A 22,211-nucleotide genomic window follows, 5' to 3' on the forward strand; every position below is an offset into this window, starting at 1 on the left:
CTGCTTTTCCACTCTTCTTGATACACCTCTTTTCCACCAGTTTTGCTCCTTCTGGCATCTGGAAGGCTGTACACTGTATGTTGAATTTGATTGATTATGGACATATAATAACTTTGTAGAGCACAGACTGAATTAGATTTCAGGATGCATATCATGCAAGAAGAATAAATTTTATTTTGTGAAATTTTGAGTCTCTCCTCTCTCCCTCTCTCTCAAGGTAGACAGGACTCTGTGTGTGTGTGTATGCGTGTGCGTGTGCGTGTGTGTGTGTGTATGGAATTTCCACGTAAAGTGTATTTCATACCATGGGTTATGATCAAAAAGGTTTTCAAATCACTGGACCATTGGTGCTACCAATTAATACCTTCTGTTCTTGGAACATCAAGCTTGTTTTCTCCTGCGGTATTTTTGGTCTCTTCAGAGACCTCTCATGGAACACTCCTCATTTTTTCTTTGGATGATGCGCTCTCCTGTCAACCTCTTATCACATCCTAGCTCCTGCCTTCCAGGAGTGCACCTCTGGTTTCTTCATCAAAACAGGCAGTCCTCTCTAGCGGGGTTCTTTCCAGTTGCACTAGGCCAATGGGACATACCCATCCTTGCCCAGGCAGCATGGAAATGCAGGTTGCTTCTACTGCAGTCCTTTTCATCCAGCCTTCCACCCTCAGACTTCTCTGGATGAAAACCAGGTTCCAGTCTCTTTGGTGCCCAAACTTCAGAGACTCAAGTTAGGCTCTTGGAATAATTCTGTCACACTCTATCCCAGCACTGGGAGAGCTTATGAGGTTCAAAAACTCAGTAATTATCCAGTTGGAGAGTGAGGTCACAGTCTCTCCTGCTGATTGTCAAACCCTATCTCTATGATGGTTCTTATGGGTACCTACTGACTTGGCTGCTGAGCCAGGGAAGCAGTGGAAGAGAGGGAAATCCCATAGCTTTTATTAAAACTAATAATTTTCTTCAAAGGATCTTCTGAGTCTTTTTAAGTTCAACAAATGTTTTAGGAACTCTTGTATAGATTGAGGGTAGAATTGGCTGGAATCACAAGATTGGATTTGGCTACTTATTCACAAGTTCTGTGGAGATGTATCTAGTACCTCCAAGACGATGGTGAATGAATTATTGATTATCAGTGGTTCCAAGTTTGGGGGCCTCAGTGAAACTATGAGACAATAAGAAAAGTACCCTTTACTGTTTTATTAAATTTAATATTGTACTTCTGAATTACCATCTTTTTATTGAATCTTCTTTCTAGGACTTCTCTACTGTGCTGATGACCAAGATCCTCTCAGTGAGCACTTTGTGATTCTGGATATATATATATTCCCCTTAGCTCTCTTTAAATAATAGGAAAATATATCCATAGTGTGACTTGATTGGTCCAAGTGTGAGCACTTAATTTACGTTGTATCAGTGATTCCATTTTCTGGGATTTTTCTTTAAGACATGAATTTAGAAAATGTGCCTCTGAATCACTTTCCCTCCAATGAGTGTGTTCGACTTTTATAAAAACAGGACTTGTTCGTGGTTATTGCTGGGTAATGGCTTCACCATTGTACCCTGATGACCTTCACATGTTTGTACAACCTCGTAGTCAAATGAATACTTGACCTACAGTTAATCTGAGCTTGGCATATTCCTTGTAATCCTTCTAGGATAGGACAGCCTGGGAGGCCTGTAAAGAGCTGCTTCTGGGCCATCTCCCTCTGCCTCTCTCTTCTTCCTGGGAGGCTGTCATGAGACAGTATCTCATCCTCTCCGCATGTCCTATGAGGTATGGGACTTTCTTCCTCACTCCTGGAATAGGGCAGCAGGATGCAGAAACACTTAATTGTAGTTTAGAATTAAACATCCAGCAGGATGTGGAGTCCTGGGTTCCAACTCAGGACAAATGAATCAATCCACAGGGAATGGTGCAAGGACAAATAAAAATTAAAAACAAGAGGCCTAATTCTCCCCACTGCAATAAAGGAAAAGATTGCCTTTAACTCCCTTTTCTTAGGGCATTTACTTTAGAAAACTTGTAAGTTCTTGCTCCCTTTCTTAGAAATATATGTACATTTTTTAATAGCTAAATAAGACTCTTGCCCTTTACAGCCCTGGAATGTCTTTCTCCAGGACCTGGAACCATCTCTTTGAAATGTAAACATCCAGGGAGATAGAGTCACTCTCTTCTGGTCTCTGGGAGGGTAAAACATGGGTTTCCATGGGCTCCTAGTTCCAAAGTGCAAAATTACTTCCTGTTATAAAGACAGGAGAAATTTTTTTTTTTTTTTGGTATAGAGCCAGTTAACTAACACAGTCACCCTAATTACCAGGTAAAATTTAGGATGAACTATGTGCGACAAATGGTGCTACCAAGTCCTCTTACTTGAAGAGTAGTTATTTATCTGAAGAACATGTACGTAATGAGTTGTATCTGCTCAGCTATATGAATGAATGACATGTCTTTCTGTCTTTGCAGTCTCTTAGAGGATTGTATGAGATGCCTGTTATATTCTGGTTTAAAGCTTATTCAATAACAAATTCGTTTTCTTTCTCTATTCTTTACCATGTTTGTGGAGAGCCTTTCTGAGTTAGAAGAGGATTTTCTTTATAATTATATTTTTCCAACAATGGTGTCTAAGCGGTTATTTTTTAAAACCTCACAGGTATGTTTTTATGCACCTCTGATGAAAAACGATGCTCATGTGTCTTATACAGGAATGGATGAGGCTCCATAACTTCTAGGACCTGGCAGCAACAATTGGTCTAAATACAACTTGTCAGGCATCAGTACAGTCCTCATCACACAGCAGAGCTGAGGGTCTTGTACCTGATATGATTTGAGGGACAATATTTAAAAAGGATAAGAAAATTGACCTTTATCAAATGCTCACTGTGTAACCTACCCCAAATCTCAGAAGGTAGTATAGTAAGAGAAGTAAGGGCATAGGCTCCAGTGAATCAGTCTGAGCAGGGTTCTCTTTCTACTTTTTCCCACTTACTGTGTGACCTTGGGTATTCCACTTAACCACACTCATCCTCAGTTTCTTCAGTTAGAAAATTGGCTTTAATAGTACCTATCTCATAGTCATACCATGACGATGAAATGTCAAAATAAATATAAAGTGTTCAGTTCAGAGCCTGGTGCATATTTAGTATCTAACATATAATTGTTATAATTACTTTTGTACTTAAGGGTTTCTAGCTTCTTTCTAATTACACAATTAGAACTTCAATCTTTTTTGTCTTAAAGACCGCTTAATCACTAAGCACCATTCATTAATAAGATGCAAAGGCCCCGTAGGTAAGGTTACCTCTTTAAACTAATTTTAACACCTGTAAGTAGTAGTTTCTAATGGACCCACTCTCTAAAAGTGAAATGTCTTCATCAAAAAGACCAAGGGAAGGGCTGTATGCCTTGGTTGGTGTGACAATTGTGAATGCCAGAGGAGATCTAAGGGGGATGTGAATTGGAAAGATGGGGCCAATCTCTATAATTTTACCAAGCTAAACAGTATAATAACCCCCAAAGAACAGGCCATTTGACAGCATTCATGAAGATAATATACCAGTCTACATATTTTTAACGTATCTGTTCACTGATTTCTCACAACAGCCTTGCAGTGTATATAATTTTGCCTCTATTATATATGAGAAAACTCAGACTCCGTGCATTAGGACAATTAATGAAGGCTGCTGTATCTAAACTACCTCCAAAACTTAGTAGTCTACACATTAATCATAAGAGTTTATTTCTCAGTTTCTTTAAGTCTGAAGTATATCAGGAGTCTGTCCTGGGAATATTTTTTTCCAAGGAGAGACTCCTGCCATTGTGAGGCTGGGCCTGTTCAGTCTTCATTTCCTGAGAAGACAGAGGAAGCTGGATGCCCTTGGAAGTTGAAGATGTACCTGATGTACACTCATGATTCATTGGCATCTTGACCCTAACCTAACAGGAAAAGTGGTTGGGAAATAAAATCTGTGTAGCCAGGATGAGGAAATGGCATTCGTGAGGATCTAACCTGGTTTTGCCACCCCCAGGAAAGTAAGAATATTGGTTGGAATCTCTATTAAGGCAATAGGAATGTTGTAATATTCATGAAAACAGGACTCAGTACAGAATGTTGTAGGAAAGACTCAAGAGGAAAAAACAAAACAAAACTTTTGTTAATGATGAAAAGAACAGTAAGGTTTTTGTAGAGATTCTGCCAGCTGTTAGATTTACTTTTTCCCAGACTTATTTCCTAAGCTTGGGTAAAGCCCATGAAAGCAGCAATGAACTATGGTTCCGAGTGATTCATCTCACCAGTAGCAAATAATCTCCTTTATCTAGGAAAATAATTGTTCTTTATGTTGCTGTAGATGTCATTCTGCAATTTTGTCAGTACTCTGTAAACATAACTCTTGAGTACATTATGGGAGTGTGAGAGAGGCAGGATTAGGTAACAGACTGGGTCAATGTGTATCTTAGACCAGAGAGAAACAAAGATCACACACAAGCTGCATTCTCCCTGAGGGGAATAGAGAAAGACTGGATTTCTTTACCTAGTGCTCTAGTATCAATCAGCCTGAGCCCATGCTCCTCCAGTAATTGTAGATTTGCTTTGATTCTGAAAATAAAAGGTATCTATTAGGACATCTGAGGCAAATCCTTAATGACCGTCATTTGTGAACCTTGGAGACATGGCTTTAAAACAGCTGGTAGCGAAACTCCCACCTCATCTTGTTCTGAGTCACTGGTGGTAAGTTTGCAGTGAGGTCAATTTCTGGAGAGCTTAGTATGGGAGTCAGGAACAGACAGTAGATAACTAATAACAGATAACTGAGATTAGAGCATATACATTTCCCTCATCTCTTTTTACCTCAGATCAAAAGTGTTGTCAAAGAACAGTTTGTCATTTTGAAATGAAGGCCATGGTGTTTTGATTGGGTGAAGAGATGAATGTAACAGAGTGTACTGATCACAGTGGTTTTTCAATAATAATATCAGATAAAGTGATGTTAATTGTTTAATATTAACTTTTTTCTTATTTTAAAATAATACAGGTTCATTGTAAAAATTTAACAAATACAAATAAACAAAAGTGATATAAACATATCACTTTTGGATGGATTATACATAATTCCATCCCAGATATAACCAACTTTTTTACTGAGGTATAACTGACATATAGAACTGTGTAAGTTTAAGATATACAATGTGTTGATTTGATACATTTATATAGTACAGTATGATTACTATGTTAGGATTAGTGAACACCTCTATTATGTTACATAATTATCATTTCTCTTTTTTAGTGAGAACAATTAAAAGCTAGTCTCTTAGCAAATGTGAAGTTTATAATACAGTATTGTTGACCGTAATGCTATGCTGTGCATTAGCTCTCCTGCACTTATTTACTAGTTGCAAATTTGGACCCTAAAAAACATCTTCCCAATGCCCCCCCTCCCTGAGAGCCTGGTAACCATCATTCTACTTTCTGTTTCTATGAGTTTGGCTTTTCTAGAGGCCACATGTAAGTGATATCATATGGTATTTGTCTTTCTCCAACTTTTCTCACTTAGCGTAATGCCCTCAAGGTCCATCCATGTTGTTGCAAATGGCAGAATTTCCTTCCTTCTCATGACTGAATAATATAATAATATTCCTTCTCATGACTGAATAATATTCCATTCCATATGTATATATATATGGAATATGTACATACCAATGGAATATCTTTTATATATATATATATATATATATATATATATATATATATATCTCACATCTTCTTTATTTTATCTATTCATCCATTGATGGAAACTTAGGTCATTTCCATATCTTGGCTGTGTGAACAAACATGGGAGTGCAAATATCTTTTTGATATCTCTTTTCATTTATTTTGGATATATACCCAGAAGTGGAATTACTGAATTATATATAGTTCTATTTTTAATTTTTTGAAGAAACTCCATACTATTTTTCATAGTGAAACAATTTACATTCCCACCAACAGTACACAAGTGTTCCCTTTTCTCCACATCCTCACCAACATGTGTTATCTCTAGTTGTCGTAATAATAGCCATTCTAACAAGTGTGAGGTGATATCTCATTGTACTTTTGACTTGCATTTCCCTGATGAGAAGTGATGTTGAGACCTTTTCATGTACCTCTTAGCCATTTGGATGCCTTCTTTGGAAAAACGTCTACTCAGTTCCTCTGCCCATTTTTAGATTAGATTTTTTTGGTCAGTGAGTTGTATTTTATACAGTTTGGATATTAACCCCTTATATGACATACGATTTGCAAATATTTCCTCACATCCAGTAGGTTTTTTCATTTTGTTAAATTTTTGTTTTTACCATGTAGATGCTTTTTAGTTTGATGTAGTCCCAGTTAAAGCAGCATTTGTCTATTCTCTTAAGTATTTTTTTCTGTATGTCTCTCTCTACAGAAATGCATCATATTACACACACTTTGATTTTTGAAACATGATTTTAAACTTAAAATTTTATTTTGAACATTTTTCTTTGGTTAGTTTTCTATTATCTCTTTAACAACTGAATTACGGATAATGATATCATTATTTCCTCTGCCTAAAATTCTCTTTTTCCTGTTTTTTTCTTTTCTTTTTTTTTCTTAGCTATCTCAAAATGTTATCAATTTCTCAGCAAATGTCAACATGCTGAGACTTTGACTATCCAATCTAAAGTAGCCATCCAGTCATTCTTTGGCATATCATTCTTTGAATTTTCTGTACGCTACTTTATCACAGTCTCATGTCTTCCCTCCTTCCTTCCTTCTTTCCTTCTTTCTTCTCTTGTTACTTCATTCTTTCCTTCTTTGTTTATTGTCTATTTCCCCTTTACCTCAATTTAAATACAAGGTCCTTTCTTCTTACCAAAATGGCTTCCTGTAATTTGCTTTAAAATTCATGTCACTATGGTTTTCTGCTTCTTCTTTGTTATTTGGTTTCTGGAAATTTCCCTTACATTTTCACAAACGTATTTGTGTATTTAAGAAAAATATTAGTTATAACCACAATTTTTAGATGTCTTACATCAGTAAGGATTTGGGGAGAGGAAGGGGAGTTTGTGATCTATCATATTATCAGAAGTTGAAAATTATCCCTGCTTGTTCTCTAAATGCTATTGAATACCTATAGGCAAATTCCTCTTATAATCCAGAATAAAATACTTAGGTTTTACTAAGTTTTACAGACTTATGTTCTATTATAATATAATTTAGAGAGCATGCTTTGTAAGACTCTGTTCCATTTTTACATTACTGCCTGAGATAGAGTTAATCTCCCATGGTTTTCTACAGATTGTATTTGAAAAGTTAAATAGAAGTTAAGAAAATATACACACACTTCAGAAATTGCTGGTAGGTTGTCTAATGCTTTGTGATAGATTCAATTTCTCTGAGTCATTAAATGAAACTTATTTAATATAGGCAAGATATGAGGTTCTTTTTAAACCTGAATATTTAATGTTTCTTTACCATGTTACTGAAGAATAACAAGCTTTTTGTTTTTGTTGGGAAAACAATTGTGGAATTAGGCAATGAGAAGTGTAATCAAGAAATTTTGATTTTAGTGATGAAAAATTTAATATCTGGCCAGTTTATTTTGGAGAAGCAACTTGACCTTTCTGGGTTTTAGCCTCTCATTTGAAAAATGATGAAGATGAACAAGATATTCATCAACATGTTTTACAAATCAAAGTGACTATGTTTTCTGTGATCAAATGTATTCAGGACATCTTGTGGTTTCATCATGACCTAACTCTGATGGCTCTGGTGTGTGTTATCTATTATATAACATTTCTGTACCCTTGAAAAGCCATATAAGTTTTAACTATTAGTCATTATTATTAGTTTCTGTTAGTTTCTACAGATTTCTTCATCTCACAGTTCTCTTCATTAAACAATGTGTTTGAAAATATCTCTGGAGAAACCTTGTTTTCATGAGAACTGAAAAAAATAAGACTAAAATGTAAGTTTCTAAACTTATTTTGGCTAATGTTCTAAAAGACAACCTTACAGGAAGGAGGTATTTAATCCCCTCGCCTTGTGCTTAGTCAAGTAATTATTTGCTAAGTGACTAGAGAATGTATTGATATATTAGGAAAAAGTCAGCAAGAAAGCTCTTTATCTAAAATTCAGGACTCCAGATTTTTACACATATTCATCGTTCAAAATAAACATATTTTTGGCTGCTCTTTAAGGACAAAAAAATTCAGAGGAAAACTTTGGTAAAGTAGATGCTACCTAAACAGAAAGTTAATATTGCTATTTTTTATTTGTTTAGCTGAGTTGAGCAAGATAAAAACACATGGATACCCCTTGTCAATTATTTAGCCAGCGTGTTCCTTCTTTGCCATCATAAAAATGAGGTGCAAGTACTAGGGACTGAGGAGGGGAGCACAGTCTCCCCAACTATGTTCTCTATCAGTTCACTCAAAAAGCAATCCAAGAAATCATTTCATCTAAGCAAATCGGTATACCTGTCATGTAAGTGCATCTTCAAAACAATCTCCAGGCCTATTCTATCCTCCCCCACCTTCCTCTTTCCAACAACTTCCTATCCCTAAACTACTATTGTAAGGAAATCTTGGAACCTGGAATTGATTATAAGATTTTAAATCAAGCTCAACAGTTGGCAAATAATCTTGTCGGTTTATATGATTAACATGTACGTATCAACCTGACAGTGATCACTGTTAAGATATCAATTTTTACAGTGAGGAGGATCAATGGGGACAAATAGAAACTAAAAGACTGAAAGGGAAATAAGAATGACTACTAGGTTTCTGGCTTATGCCTCTAGAGTATGACGGTGCTGTACTCTAACAGTGGGAGAGAACCAAGGTTTTGAAGGAGGGTAATGTGCTCAATCACAGATAGAAGGAGCTTGAAATGCTTTTGATATCCAAGTAAAGATGTTGAGAAGGTAGTTGGATATATGACCCAGGAGAGGTCTATCTGGAACTACAAAGATGAAAAGATTGGAGTCATCAACTCATGGATGGTAATTAGAGCCATAGATCTGAAGTTTTAGAGAGAGAGTTAGAGAGAAGGAAAGATATCTGAGTCTTGAGAAATTGCGACATTAAATAGGCAGGACTAGAAGAATGAACATAAATGAGATTAAAAAGAGAACAGAAATATAGTTGGGAAACCAAGAGAGGGTGATGTCACAGAAACCAAGAAAAGAGAAGGAAAATATCAGAGACAATAGAAATAATGGAGTTGTCTACACTGTCAAATGCTATGGTAACAGCAAATAAGAAGAGGACAGAAAAATATCCATTGAATTCCACAACATGAAGGTCAGTGGTGAGATCAGTGAATTTTCACTGTAGAAAAGACAAAGAAAGCCAGTTTTGAATAGACTGAGGAGTGATGAACCAAAGAAAAGGAGATAAAACTATGAACAGTTCTTTCTAGAAGTTAGATTAAAGGTAAAGAAGAGTATGGTGATAAGCTGGAGGCAAATATGTGGTTGAAGGATGATTTTGTGTAATTGTATGTTAGAGGGATCTAGTCGAGAGGGACTGGTTCCATAAACAGGGATTAGAAACAATCATGAATAATATAAGCATCCTCGGAATACAAAAGTAAGTAGATCTCAAAGCACAGATGAAAGAGCTGTGCTTAAAGAGAGATGGCCTCGCTTCTAATGTAACAGGAGGGAAGAAAACGTCATATGCCTGCATGAGTAGGCTTGTAAATTTCCTGTTTTGTAGGAGCAAACTGAGGGAGTTCCTGTTAGAGAATTTTATCTATTTACTATTGTTTCCCTAAAAGTCAGCTTGTCTGCCTTTTAAGATTTACAATAAAGTTATTATTATTATTTTTGGTTACCATATGTGCCTATAAATGACTAAAGCTTTGTCTGTGGAATTAAACTATGTTAATGATTGAACAATTTACTTAGGCAGAGTTATCCTGAAGCCTTAGGGTAAAAGGCTGTATGCTAAAGTCAATAATAAAGGCTAGATCTAGGTCTGGTTTAATGGAAAGGATCGATACTTTGCAAAAGAGCTTTTGAAAGTAGAATTTTTACACTGGAAAAGAGAAGTTTATTTTTAGCAAAAAAAAAAAATCTTCCCTCCCACCAGACTCTGCAAACCTAATATATGTACTCCCCATGATCTGTCATAAACACAATTACATGTAGTCTTCCATATTTTCTCCTTTTTTCTGTAGCTATAGGAAAAATTATAAATAGAGATTTCTATCGTGATAATTCATTTATTTTAGAAACATGTACTTTTTGATGAATTTAAAAGTTTTCCTCAACTATACCTTATGGAAATCTCTCCAAATCAATTGGAATAGTTCTCATTTATTCTTTTCAATATTTCAGAGTGAGCTTTGTACCATAAATTATTCAGTTATTCCTCTATTGATGGTGATTTAAATTTTTACTGATTTTTGTTTTCTTTTTTGCTTCTATGAACCAATACTGCTAGGATATCCTTGTTATGAAACATTTTATACTAGTGTCATTTTATATGTATATAATGATTCTCAGGAAAGGAGTCTCCAAAGTGTGTATGTAATTTTTATTTTAATGGATTTTGTCAGGTTGCAAACCAACATGGTTGTAACAATTAACATTTTTACCAGCAATACATGAGAGTCCTTTTAACCTTGCATTCCCACCAAATCAAGATGCAAATTTCCAAAGGAAATATTAAGAAAGGTTATCATCCCTAAGGTTGACTATTCAAAATATTTCAAAGAATGAAGATTGATAGGGGACTTGGGAAAAGTATTTCTTTGTATAAAGTTGAACTGAGAGATTCATCCCCAAAGTCAATGGTTGGGGGAGTCCCCTCCTCACTTCAGGTCAGGAGAGTGACATTAACAGAGCTACTAGGGAGTAGAATTTCTAGATAAAATACTAAACATGGAAGCTAAAGTTCAATTGCTATTGCAGATAAACAACAAATGATCTTTTAGTAAAATGTATGTCCAAAATATTGTAGGGAACATACTTCTACTAAAAATATCTGTTGATTATCTTCAATTCAAATTTTACTGGATGCCTGTACTTTAATTTGTTAAATCTGACATCCCAAACTAGGAGAGCTTGATATCCTGAATTAAGGCAACATAATGATCAATGTCTCACACATGCCTGAGAAATCTAGCAGGTGAGAGATGTGCCAGTGGTCTGCTTAGGCTGGGATTAGCCTGCATTCTTCATTCGTCTGATCAAAGAATGAATGTTTCCCCCTCATTTCCCAGATGTAGGAGATGGGCAAGGAAGACTAGTGTGTGTCCTATGCAGGCTTGCTCCTAGATGGGTGAACTGGACTCAGCAAAGGAGAAGCTAGAGGTAGATCTCCAATTTATAAAAACTGAAAAGGGAGTGAGCTAACACCAACATATAGTGCCTTTGTGTGTGGGTCAAGAAAACTTCAGGTAAGAGGATAATGAACAAGATTTCCAAAGAATCTGCAAAAGTAGCAAGGAGTGAGAAAGTTAGCATTAAATCCACCTGACTGAAAGAGTGGGAGACCTCCTCACAAGAGTGAGTTAGATATTTCCTGTCCCTCTCATCTATGCTCTATTTTGACATGGGCAGGTTCAGAAACTGTGGTTGCCAAAATCAAAGAGGGGGAATTGGAGAACGAAGTGTAGAAGGAGAAAAGAAAAATTATACCCCACTCCTTCTGCCTACATTCTGCTTTCAGTGATTCCCGAGGTGGTATGTGAGGGAGAAGACTCAATTTGATTCAGGTTTAGAATGTTGATTCCTATTTGGAATTGGATATTTTTATTAATACAAAAGGCATTTAGTTATTTAAAGTGATTGTGGGATTTTTTTTTTACTACCTAAGGATAAAAAGGAAAGCATGGAGTCATCACACTTTTCATTCAGACACATGAAAAAAATCTTCTTTTCCCAAACAAGTACCATTTGAATGAAAAGTGGGAGAGATATGTTTATTCAACATAAAGGTTATAGATGTTATTAGTCTTTTAAGGTTTATTAATTCAAAGAGGTTTAAATATAAGTTCTTAGGGTAGTTTTTAAAACAATTTAATTTGGGGGAGAAGAATGACAAATAAGGTGATAAAATCCCAGGGGCTGGAGTAAGAGCCACAACCTTAAATGTGTCCAACTTCTGAATTCTAAGAACTCTGTATAATCTTGTATTGTGATTTGCTTTTTAAATATCTTTCCAAATTGTCTGTAAGCCTCTCAAAGGCAGCAGCTATCATATCTTTTCTTTGAATTCCTACCACCAAACATAGTGCCACCTGCACAGTAGGTTAGATATAGATTTCAACTGATTGGTGTCTTCTACTGTTTCTTGAAGGATGAGATATAGTAGAGGGTCTAGATGCTTGGAACATATAAGAACACTATGAATTCAGAAGAGAGGCTGGGGCCCTAGGACAGTTGAAGATCTTACGAAAAGGGCAGGCCATGATGTAAGCTTTGAATCAAAAATACTTTTCAGGCAGAGTATGGACTGAGCAAAATGGAGGTGTGACTACGTGTTTTGTATTCAGGAAATAACGATGGATGGAGATTAAATAACAAAATGTCTAAGAAGACTGAAATTTATATGTTAACTTTTTTGTGTGTGTGTGTGTGGTACACGGGCCTCTCACTGTTGTGGCCTCTCCTGTTGCGGAGCACAGGCTCCAGACTCGCAGGCTCAGCAGCCATGGCTCACGGGCCCAGCCGCTCCGCAGCATGTGGGATCTTCCCGGACCGGGGCACGAACCCGTGTCCCCTGCATCGGCAGGCGGACTCTCAACCACTGCGCCACCAGGGAAGCCCTACATGTTAACTTTTTAAAGTATTTGATGAAGGGAATGATTTGCACAATGAAGATATAAAAAAAAGTTTTTCTCCGTAAGTTTTGAACTGGTAGAATAAAAAGACAAGGTGTTAAAGGCAGCTAGAGTAATGGCCACTTAGAGAGTTTTATAAGAACCCTGGAAGAAGTGGGTAATGATATGGATACAGCAGTGACATAAAAGAGAAAGAATTCATATGGGAGGCTCTACAACAAAGGAAGAAGAGACTAATAGGATGGCAGAAGAGGGAAGAAGGAAGGCTCGCAAGATGGTTTGGAGCCAGAGAAAATGATGAGCTCATTCACAGAAACAGGACAATTCACATAGTGCATTTAGTTGAATAAAAACATAAATAAAATGTGTAGACTTAGAAGATCCTTGCTTACTTCATCCAAAATATTTTGCAAATAAATCTGATATTATGTCTATGAAAATTTTAAACTCTTCCAAATTCATTTTTCAAAAAATAAAGAATATTTACTTTTCTAAAGTTAAATACAGCTGTCTTTTCCTTCTGTTTTTTTGTAATAATTCTGTTGTTTTTAGTTCTCACTCATCAGGCAAAGCAAGATCCTCAGTTATATGGGTATTCTATCAGAGGTTAGATTTTGTTGGGGAAAAAACTCACAATTGTTTATATTAAGTCCTATATTAGTTAAATATTGATTCAAAGACCAATTAGCAGTGACTTAAACATGACAGAAGATTTATGTCTCTGCTGCATAAAATTCTAAGATTGCAACATAGTGGGATTTGGAAGAGTTGCTTTTCCATCATCAGCATAGATTCCATCCCTGGATCCAAGGTGACTGTTCCAGTTGTTGATACTTCCTAGGTGAAAAGAACAGTGAAAGGCAAGTAGCTTCCTTTTAAGAATGTGACCTGAAAGCTGCTCACATCCCATTGGCTAACACTTGTTCACATGGTTTGGGAAATGTTATATTTAGATGGGCATCCCAATGACAATTTGGAGGAGGAGGGATTTGGTTGTAAAATGAATAAGGGGAAGCTTTGCACAGTGACAGTATTGTAGCCAATGAGGTTTATCCAAGGCACAATTATTGCTAATTATAATGAATAAGGGTAGTCTTATGCAGGAAAACCCAAGTCTGCTTATATTTCATGTAGCACACCCTGTCCTCCTGATGTATACTTATTATTAGGCTTTCCTTTTTCATTCTGTTTCATTATTTCTTTATTAGTTATAGGTTTTCTTTAAAGTTTCAATTTATTATTATGTATAACAATATTAAGAGATAAACTTTATGAGTCATATTAAAAATTTTAAGGGTTTATTTGGGCAAAAATGAATTCCAATCAGTTAGTATTGAAACTAGCAGATAGAAAGGAGCCCTGAGGACCTGTATAAAATGAAAAACTTTTATATACAGAAGGGAGCAGGAACAAGGAAGTTATACTAGGCAAAGAAGTGGGTTGATTATGACCAAGTTACTTTCTTTTAGGAGATGACAGGGGTCTGACAGGCAGATTACTTAACTAGTGCTAATCAGACAATTCCTGATTGACTGGTTTAAGATTCCATTTCTGGGAAAGCAGAAACTGTAATTAAGTGAAGTCTTGGTGGTGGTGTGAGGTTTAGCATAAGCAACTCCATTTCAGGTCTGTTGCCTTGTTTTTAATAGCAGAAAGATTCCAAGACACTCGAGGATAATATTCTCTATAATTATTTGAATGGAAGTAGTATGAAGCAATACCACTTGTCAAAATAAGAGGGCCTTTAGGTTTATTCAAAATGATTATTTTCTATTTAGTATCCTAGATATGATATGTTAATTGTAAGAGATAATTTCTGCTGATCTGAATACCCCTTAACCAAGTGTTATTTACATGAATTACTAGTATGCATGAGAGAGTTTCACTTTTTTGTTGTTGAATTGGGTGTATGGTGCACAACAGTTCTTTGGGGGTTGATATTCTTAGGAAGATAAAAGAGAGTAACTATGAGCACAACAGAGATGAGAAAAAGTTCTCTCTCATCCCTTCATCATTGCCTACATTTGGTCAATAGACTGACTTGAGCCATTTAAAAAGTGTTGCTCAAAGGAACAGCTGTAGAAGCTGTGTACGTATATGAATGTGTTTGATTCTGGGCATAAGCAGTGCTGCTTAGAGGCCCAGATAGTCAGTTGTAATGCGATTTCCAGAGAGGTCCATTCTTCACCCATTTCCTCAGCTGTGTTATGGATAATAGGACATATTTGTTATTCTGTGGGCTAGCAGACACAGGAAAGAGAGGTCACTGTGCCTGGAGAAAGACAGCGCGGAGAGTAAACAGAGGTGTATTAAAGTTGAGGGAAGACGGTTATCCTTATCACATTCCTACATAGGGTCCCAGAAATGACTGGGTAGTGGTGGTGATGGGAAATTTGGGGGGAAAGCTTTCTAAATGGATAGGTATAGGCTTGGAGCAGGGGACAGCCATGGGTTACTTCCGATGAGACTTCATGTGTGCTCAAAGACAAAGAAGTTTAAGACAGGGCTTCTCAAACTTTAAGTACAGATGAATTGCCAAGAGACCTTATTACAAGGCAAATTCTGGTTCAGTATCTTGGGTGGGGCTGAGATTGTACATTTCTATTAAATTCTTAAGTGATGCTGCTGTTACACAGGTAAGGCAACTTCCAGTACCAAGGACTTTGCAACAATGAATTAATCAAGCATTCATCCTACCCACTTCCCAATTCACATCCTGAAGTCAGAAATGCCTGGATTTCAAAACTGGCTATTCCACTAACAAGTGTCATTGAGTGTTTGTTTGACCTCCCTGGGGCTTAATTTCATTACTAAAATGGACTTTTATGAGCCTTGTGGTGTTTGCTATTTCTATCCAGCAAATATTTCTATTTTTTCTTATGTACATGGTTGGATTGCATGCCTCTGTTCTTGTGGAGTTAGGTGTGCCATATGTCTACTTTGGCCAATAAAATATAGGCATAATTGTTATATGTTACCTGCATGATTTTCGACCTTCTATTTCTCTCTGCCTTGATTACTGGCAATGTTGTAGTAGGTGTTTCATCATGAGGATCACACAGAGCAGAAACCTCAGCAAACCCTTAGCAGACAGGTAACATGAGGATAAACTTTTATAGTTTTAAGCCACTGAGACTGTAGCAGAGTTTGTTATATTGATAAAGCTGGCTTACATTGACTGGTACGAGCATTAAATGGAAAAAGTCAGATATTTGGCTATTGCACAGATATTCAGATGTTTCCTTTTCTTTTCTCTTCCAAACTCCTGTGATTTAGCTTTTTTTATTCCTCTGTATCTATATTATAAAAGCAATAGGTCATTTTAAAAATGGTGAAAACTATATTTATCCTTTTTTAAAAACGCTTTTAGTCCTTACAAAGTTTTGATTCAAAAATTCAGAACTTACAAATGAATGAATGGGAGCTGTCCAGAAGCTTCTTTCTCCTCATTATCATGACTAATTTCAAGTTAGCTGGAATTGTGCCACTGAAATCTAACCTGTTGGGTGATATTTAACACTATAACTGACTGGGAAACACAATAACTGATAAAGCAGGACCACAAAATGAACACCTAGTCACACTGATGGCAGTTTGCTATTTGTATTGTTAAGCTTTATTTTTGAATTTTTTTTGCTTGCTAAAAGAAGGGCATTTTTATTATTCCTCTGGGCACCCATTTGACTTTGGCCCTTACATGGCAAAGGCTCTTCTTTCTGTTTTTGAGCTTTTAGTTCTTTCCATATTTCATCTACCCTAAGAAATAAAGTGTTAACTAGCATTTCTTTGACCTTTTTACTGGGTTATAATTTAAGTGTCTGGTATTTCTTTTTTTCCCTCACCTTTCTTCCAGCTCTGTAATCCATGTGTCAGAGCAAGAATCACCAGCTAATCAAAATAGAGATAATTTACAAGGAATGTTTAAACCAGTCTTTCTTTGAACTTTCCTTGTAATTATTCTCCATCATTTCTCCAGTTCTTTTTTTTTTTCCCCATTTATATCCTAATTCTATCTTCTAAGGAAAGGATATTTTTCCTTATCTCTTATCAGACTTACGTTGCTTTAAAAAATGTATCATTCAAATCTTAAATATTAATTTATAAGAATTTCTCTTTTCATGAGTCTCCTTACTATATATATGAGATCTTTGATATTCAGGTACAATAGCTGAGTATGGGGATGTCTGTGTGTGTATATATAGTTCTGTGTATATGTATATATAATATACATCTAGTATATAGAAAGCTCTATGTAAGTGTCAGCTACTGCTGTTAATGCTTAGTTTTTCTACATGCTTCTATCCACAAGCCCTTTGCATTAGCCAGGTTTCTCCAATCAGAACTTGTAGTAAGGAGATTTATTATGAGGATTTGGCTCATGTGACTGTGGAAGCTAAGAAGTCCCACTATCTGTTGTCTGCAAGCTGGAGACCCAGGAAAGGTGGTGTAATTTCCCCTCATGGAAACAGCATGAATAAAATAGTTGTCAGAATGCGTCTAAAAAAATCCCATTCTGAGGGCTGGAAATGTTAAGATGAGATGTTCCAAGTCAACTAGGCAGGTAGGAAGTAAAAAAAGGGTGAATTCTTCCTTTTTCTGGTTTTTGTTCTATTCAGGCCCTCAATGGATTGGATGATGCCCACCCCACATTGGGGAGGGAAACCTACTTGACTGAGATCATGGACGCAGTTGCTGATCTCATCTGGAAACACCCTCAAAAACACATCCAGAAATAATATTTAATCTGGGTGCCCCATGGCACCCAGATTAAATATTATGCAGGGGACATGGGTTCGTGCCCCCTGCATTAAATATTATGCAGGGGACATGGGTTCGTGCCCCGGTCCGGGAATATCCCACATGCCGTGGAGTGGCTGGGCCCGTGAGCCATGGCTGCTGAGCCTGAGCGTCCGGAGCCTGTGCTCCGCAACGGGAGATGCCACAACAGTGAGAGGCCCGCGTACCGCCAAAAAAAAAAAAAAAAAAAAAAATTAATCATTACATCCTTGAAGGCAAGGATCATTCCTTTTTAAAAAAATATGTCTCTTTATCCCTTAACACAGTGTCCTGTTAAGTACTTAACAGATGTTTGTGAATGAATAATAGCTGAGCAAGCAATTATATACACTAACATTCACATTCTCTAAGTTTCACATAGCCTATTCCCTATATAACTAAAATTATACTTGTTATATTGTAATTTAATTGTTATTTTTCAATATTGAAGACAAAACAGTCTTATTTTTTTTTCAACTGCAGTGAGTTTTGGTGATGATGTGTTTCAATTTTCTGTCTTGTCCATTGCCAGTGAGAGTATAATTTGGGGAAAAGATGGCATTATACTACACAACTGACTATTCACATACTTCCCCAGCAGTTCCCCTCTTAGTTATATCTTGAAGGATTTTTTGCACCAAGAACAGTACACATATATAGAAGCATTCCTAATAACTGTATTCATAACAACAAATCCCAGAAACCATCTAAATATCTGTAAACAGGATAATGGATAAGTAAATTGTGGGATATATGGAATAAAATTGAAGGGTCTGGTACTTTTTAGCAGTAATGGTCCCTAATATTGTTTATTCCTCCTTAGACTCGTCCTTGTTTAGTACCTTTGCATGCTGACTCTGGAGCACATGCTTTGGCCAATAAGATGATAGCAAATGTGATGCAAGCAGAAACTTAAAAAGTGCTTTTCACAGAAAACTTGCAACTGCCACTGTGTGTTTAAGCCCAGGCTAATCTACTGGAGACACGTGTTCCAGTTAACTCTATCACCCCGAGCTGACAGCTATCACCTAATAACCACCAGTACTATCATCAAACAAGTAAAGAATGCCACTAGAACAACCACACTCCAAATAAAACTATGAGCTGATTGCAGCTGCTTGTGTGTGTGCACTGTGCAACCAGCATAGGTACTGCCTGTTGGAACTCAACCTAAGTTGTTGACCCAAAGAACAGTGAGCTAGTATGTGATTGCTCTTTGAAGCCAATACGTTTTGGGATGGTTGTTATATAGCAAAAAACAACTGGTATGAGCAATAAAAAGAGATGAACTATAATTACACACAACAATGTGATTAAATCATATTACCATTGTTACTTTTTTAAAAAAACAAGTCCCAGAGATCTACATAAAGTTTGGAAAATTATTTGTAAAGAATACTAAGTAAATGTAAATCATTATTGCCTAACCATTATATATACGTTAATAATAAGCATTAACTGCAATTTCAGAATGTAAATATAACCCTTAACATTTTAATATTTCCTACTAGCATTTTTCCATGCATATAGATGTATGTAATGAAAACCATAATTGAATACACATGCACATTTTTATACATTGTTTTTCTTACTTAACATGTCCTTAAGTTCTCCAAAAACATAATTAAAGACTAATTATCCATCATATTAGAAAATATATTTCATCGGTTTCCTACTTTTGATATTTTGATTATTTATACATTTTATTATTATTATCACCTTTAGGACACTCTCATCATAGAATAACTTCTTAAAAGTGGATTTAATCAAAATATTATAAATATATTTAAAAGTTATACATACTAACTGCATTCCGGAATAGACAAAACTTTACATGCCACCAGAAATATATGAGATAAATTTTCTTGTTGAACATTTGCAGACATTTGGTATTACTCTATTCATAATCTTTGACAATTTGATAGGTAAAAATGACATCTCACTATTATATTAATTAAGTTACTAGCTGAACTTGAGAATTTATTCATTAGTCATCTGTATTTTCACTTCTTTAAATTATCTTTTCATGTATTTTACTCTAGATACTTGCCTTCTTTTGATAGTTTATAATAGAGTTGATTGGGTTCCACCTTTCTTAATTACAATCATATTCTAGTACTGACCGTAGGAGATTATACCCTCATCACCTTGATTATACTTCAGTGCTTTTGTAGTTCTCAGACACCCCTTTAAAGATGATTAACCTCTTCTTTTATGAGTATCTGATAATTCATGTATTTGTATAGTGAGTTTTAATTTATCCCTTCAAAATCCCAAAATCCAAGACCAATTTTAGGTGGCTCATTTTGACTTCATTCTTTTTTTTTTTTTTTTTTTTGGCCACACCGTGGCTTGCAGGATATTAGTTTCCCCACCACGGACTAAACCTGGGCCCTCCACAGTGAAAGTGTGGAGTCCTAACCACTGGACTGCAAGAGAATTCCCTTGAATTCATTCTTCATAATTATATAAGGCATCATTATTTCCTCAATCAAACTGTACCTTACAGTATTTGTTGCTGTATATTATGTTTATGTCCTACACAAGTATACAAATCTGACAAGACAACTTAGAAGAAATAGTTTTGGAAAGAAAGTTATATATATTTTTTCCTATATTGATTCTATCACTTGACCTCAGGATTTGAAAATTGTGGAATCAAATCAGAGTAATCACAGAAGATACACCACTTAAAACTTTAAGTGAATGACCTGTGGTTTCAAGATGGTAGATTAATCACAAAATCAAGCTAAAAAGGTATTGATAAACTATATTGATAGCTGATCTCATATACAGTGTCATTCATTTTGCAATTTAAAGAAACTGACAAGTGTGAAATAGCAAAACAGCAAGTAGCTCAAATGAAAGACCTTTCATTGGATCATTTGTCCCATTTTCTTTTCCACCAAGCCTTGTTAAATTTTGTGATTGTTTGGGGAAAAAAGGGTAGTTTTCCATGACAGGCTAAGCCATAAAAAGAAACAAAATTGAGTTTTTTGTAGTCAGGTGGATGGACCTAGAGTCTGTCATACAGAGTGAAGTAAGTCAGAAAGAGAAAAACAAATACCATATGGTAACACATATATATGGAATCTAAAGAAAAAAAAATGGTTATGAAGAACATAGGGGCGGGACAGGAATAAAGACGCAGATGTAGAGAACAGACCGGAGGACATGGGGAGGGCGAAGGGTAAGCTGGGATGAAGTGAGAGAGTGGCATGGACATATATACACTACCAAATGTAAAATAGATAGCTAGTGGGAAGCAGCTGCATAGCCCATGGAGATCAGCTCGGTGCTTTGTGACCGTCTAGAGGGGTGGGATAGGCAGGGTGGGAGGGAGATACAAGAGGGAAGAGATATGGGGATATATGTATATGTATAGCTGATTCACTTTGTTATAAAGCAGAAACTAACATACCATTGTAAAGCAATTATACTCCAATAAAGATGTTTAAAAAAAATCAAATTTTAAAAAGATATATTTAGTCAGACATATCAGATGGATTAAAAAAAGGAACTAATAAAAAAATGAAAAGAGCACCAAAAGGTGAAAACTCAAGAAAATTATATTTTGAGGCTACTGACTACAAAGACATAGAATACAATTAGGCCAAAAATTTCCAGTAAACTATTAGCTGTGTGCCATGTCGCAATAATTTTTCAACTGAATTTATTTTGAAATCTAAATTTTAAAAATCACTTTCATTTTCTCTTCTAGGTCAAACTTTTTAAATGCATTCATGTTTTTCTCCGTTAACATTATAAAGGTACAGTGAGCACACATGATGAAATATATGTACACGTGTTCAGGTTAGGGGCCTCAAGCTCTTGGCTACAACAAGCCATTCATTAGGTTGGGAATGCCATAACAAACATACTTGAAACAGCACATTTTTCATAATATGTATGCGTTTCCTTTACAAAACCAAGTTTAAACCTGTAGGCAATTGCGTGCATGAAAACAAAAATATTTTCATTCTTAGAAAGGTCATCAAATTAATGCTAGAAGAGTACCCCTCCCTATAAGCATACATGTTCCAAAACGTTATCCCTAAAGATTTTATTTAGGACAATATTTTGACTTCCTAGACTACCATTATGTCATTATTCCCAGAGTGCTAAGATGTAGAAATAATATTATTATGTATGTAGCTAATCAGGAAATAGACTCTACACGTTAGAATAGTGCTTAAAGATTTTAAGGATATTAACTTGACATGCGAAAAACCGTTATAAGAACACTGCACAGTAGCATAATTAAACACAATTTAGATTTGTCCTGAATCTGCCTATCAGAACTATTTGTCTGAAAATCAGATCCTTTATATCTCTCTGAATATGCAGCAAGTTCCTTTCAATCAGTAATACAATAGATGATTATTGTACTACTCACAGAAACCTTTAGTATTCATTAGGATTTCATTATAGAGTTAAGGAGGAAATGAAGAAAAAGAATTGCTTTCTGTCAAAAGAATTTACCATGTAGTTTGCTTCAGGAGACTGACTGCTACAGAGAAAGGGGAAGATAATGTGATTTGCTAACGATAACCAAACAGTACTGTGGACAACCTCATCATTAGCATCTTTCATTAGATTGTCATCATTCAATGTGAAGAATACTTTGCATTTCCATTTTTACTC

At 35.8% G+C, this 22,211-nt stretch overlaps 1 non-coding gene across 1 annotated transcript; it reads left to right on the forward strand.

Annotated features, from left to right (window-relative positions):
- The first annotated feature begins 13,804 nt into the window (after window positions 1-13,804).
- Window positions 13,805-13,946, forward strand: LOC113621351 (U4 spliceosomal RNA). Its single transcript, XR_003433140.1, has one exon. It is a non-coding gene; the product is annotated as a U4 spliceosomal RNA (small nuclear RNA).
- Window positions 13,947-22,211: the final 8,265 nt, after the last annotated feature.

The sequence above is a fragment of the Aethalodelphis obliquidens genome, unplaced genomic scaffold (genome assembly GCF_003676395.1).
Source record: "Aethalodelphis obliquidens isolate GAN/ISIS:26980383/991018 unplaced genomic scaffold, ASM367639v1 scaffold8, whole genome shotgun sequence".
NCBI classification, from domain to species: domain Eukaryota; kingdom Metazoa; phylum Chordata; class Mammalia; order Artiodactyla; family Delphinidae; genus Aethalodelphis; species Aethalodelphis obliquidens.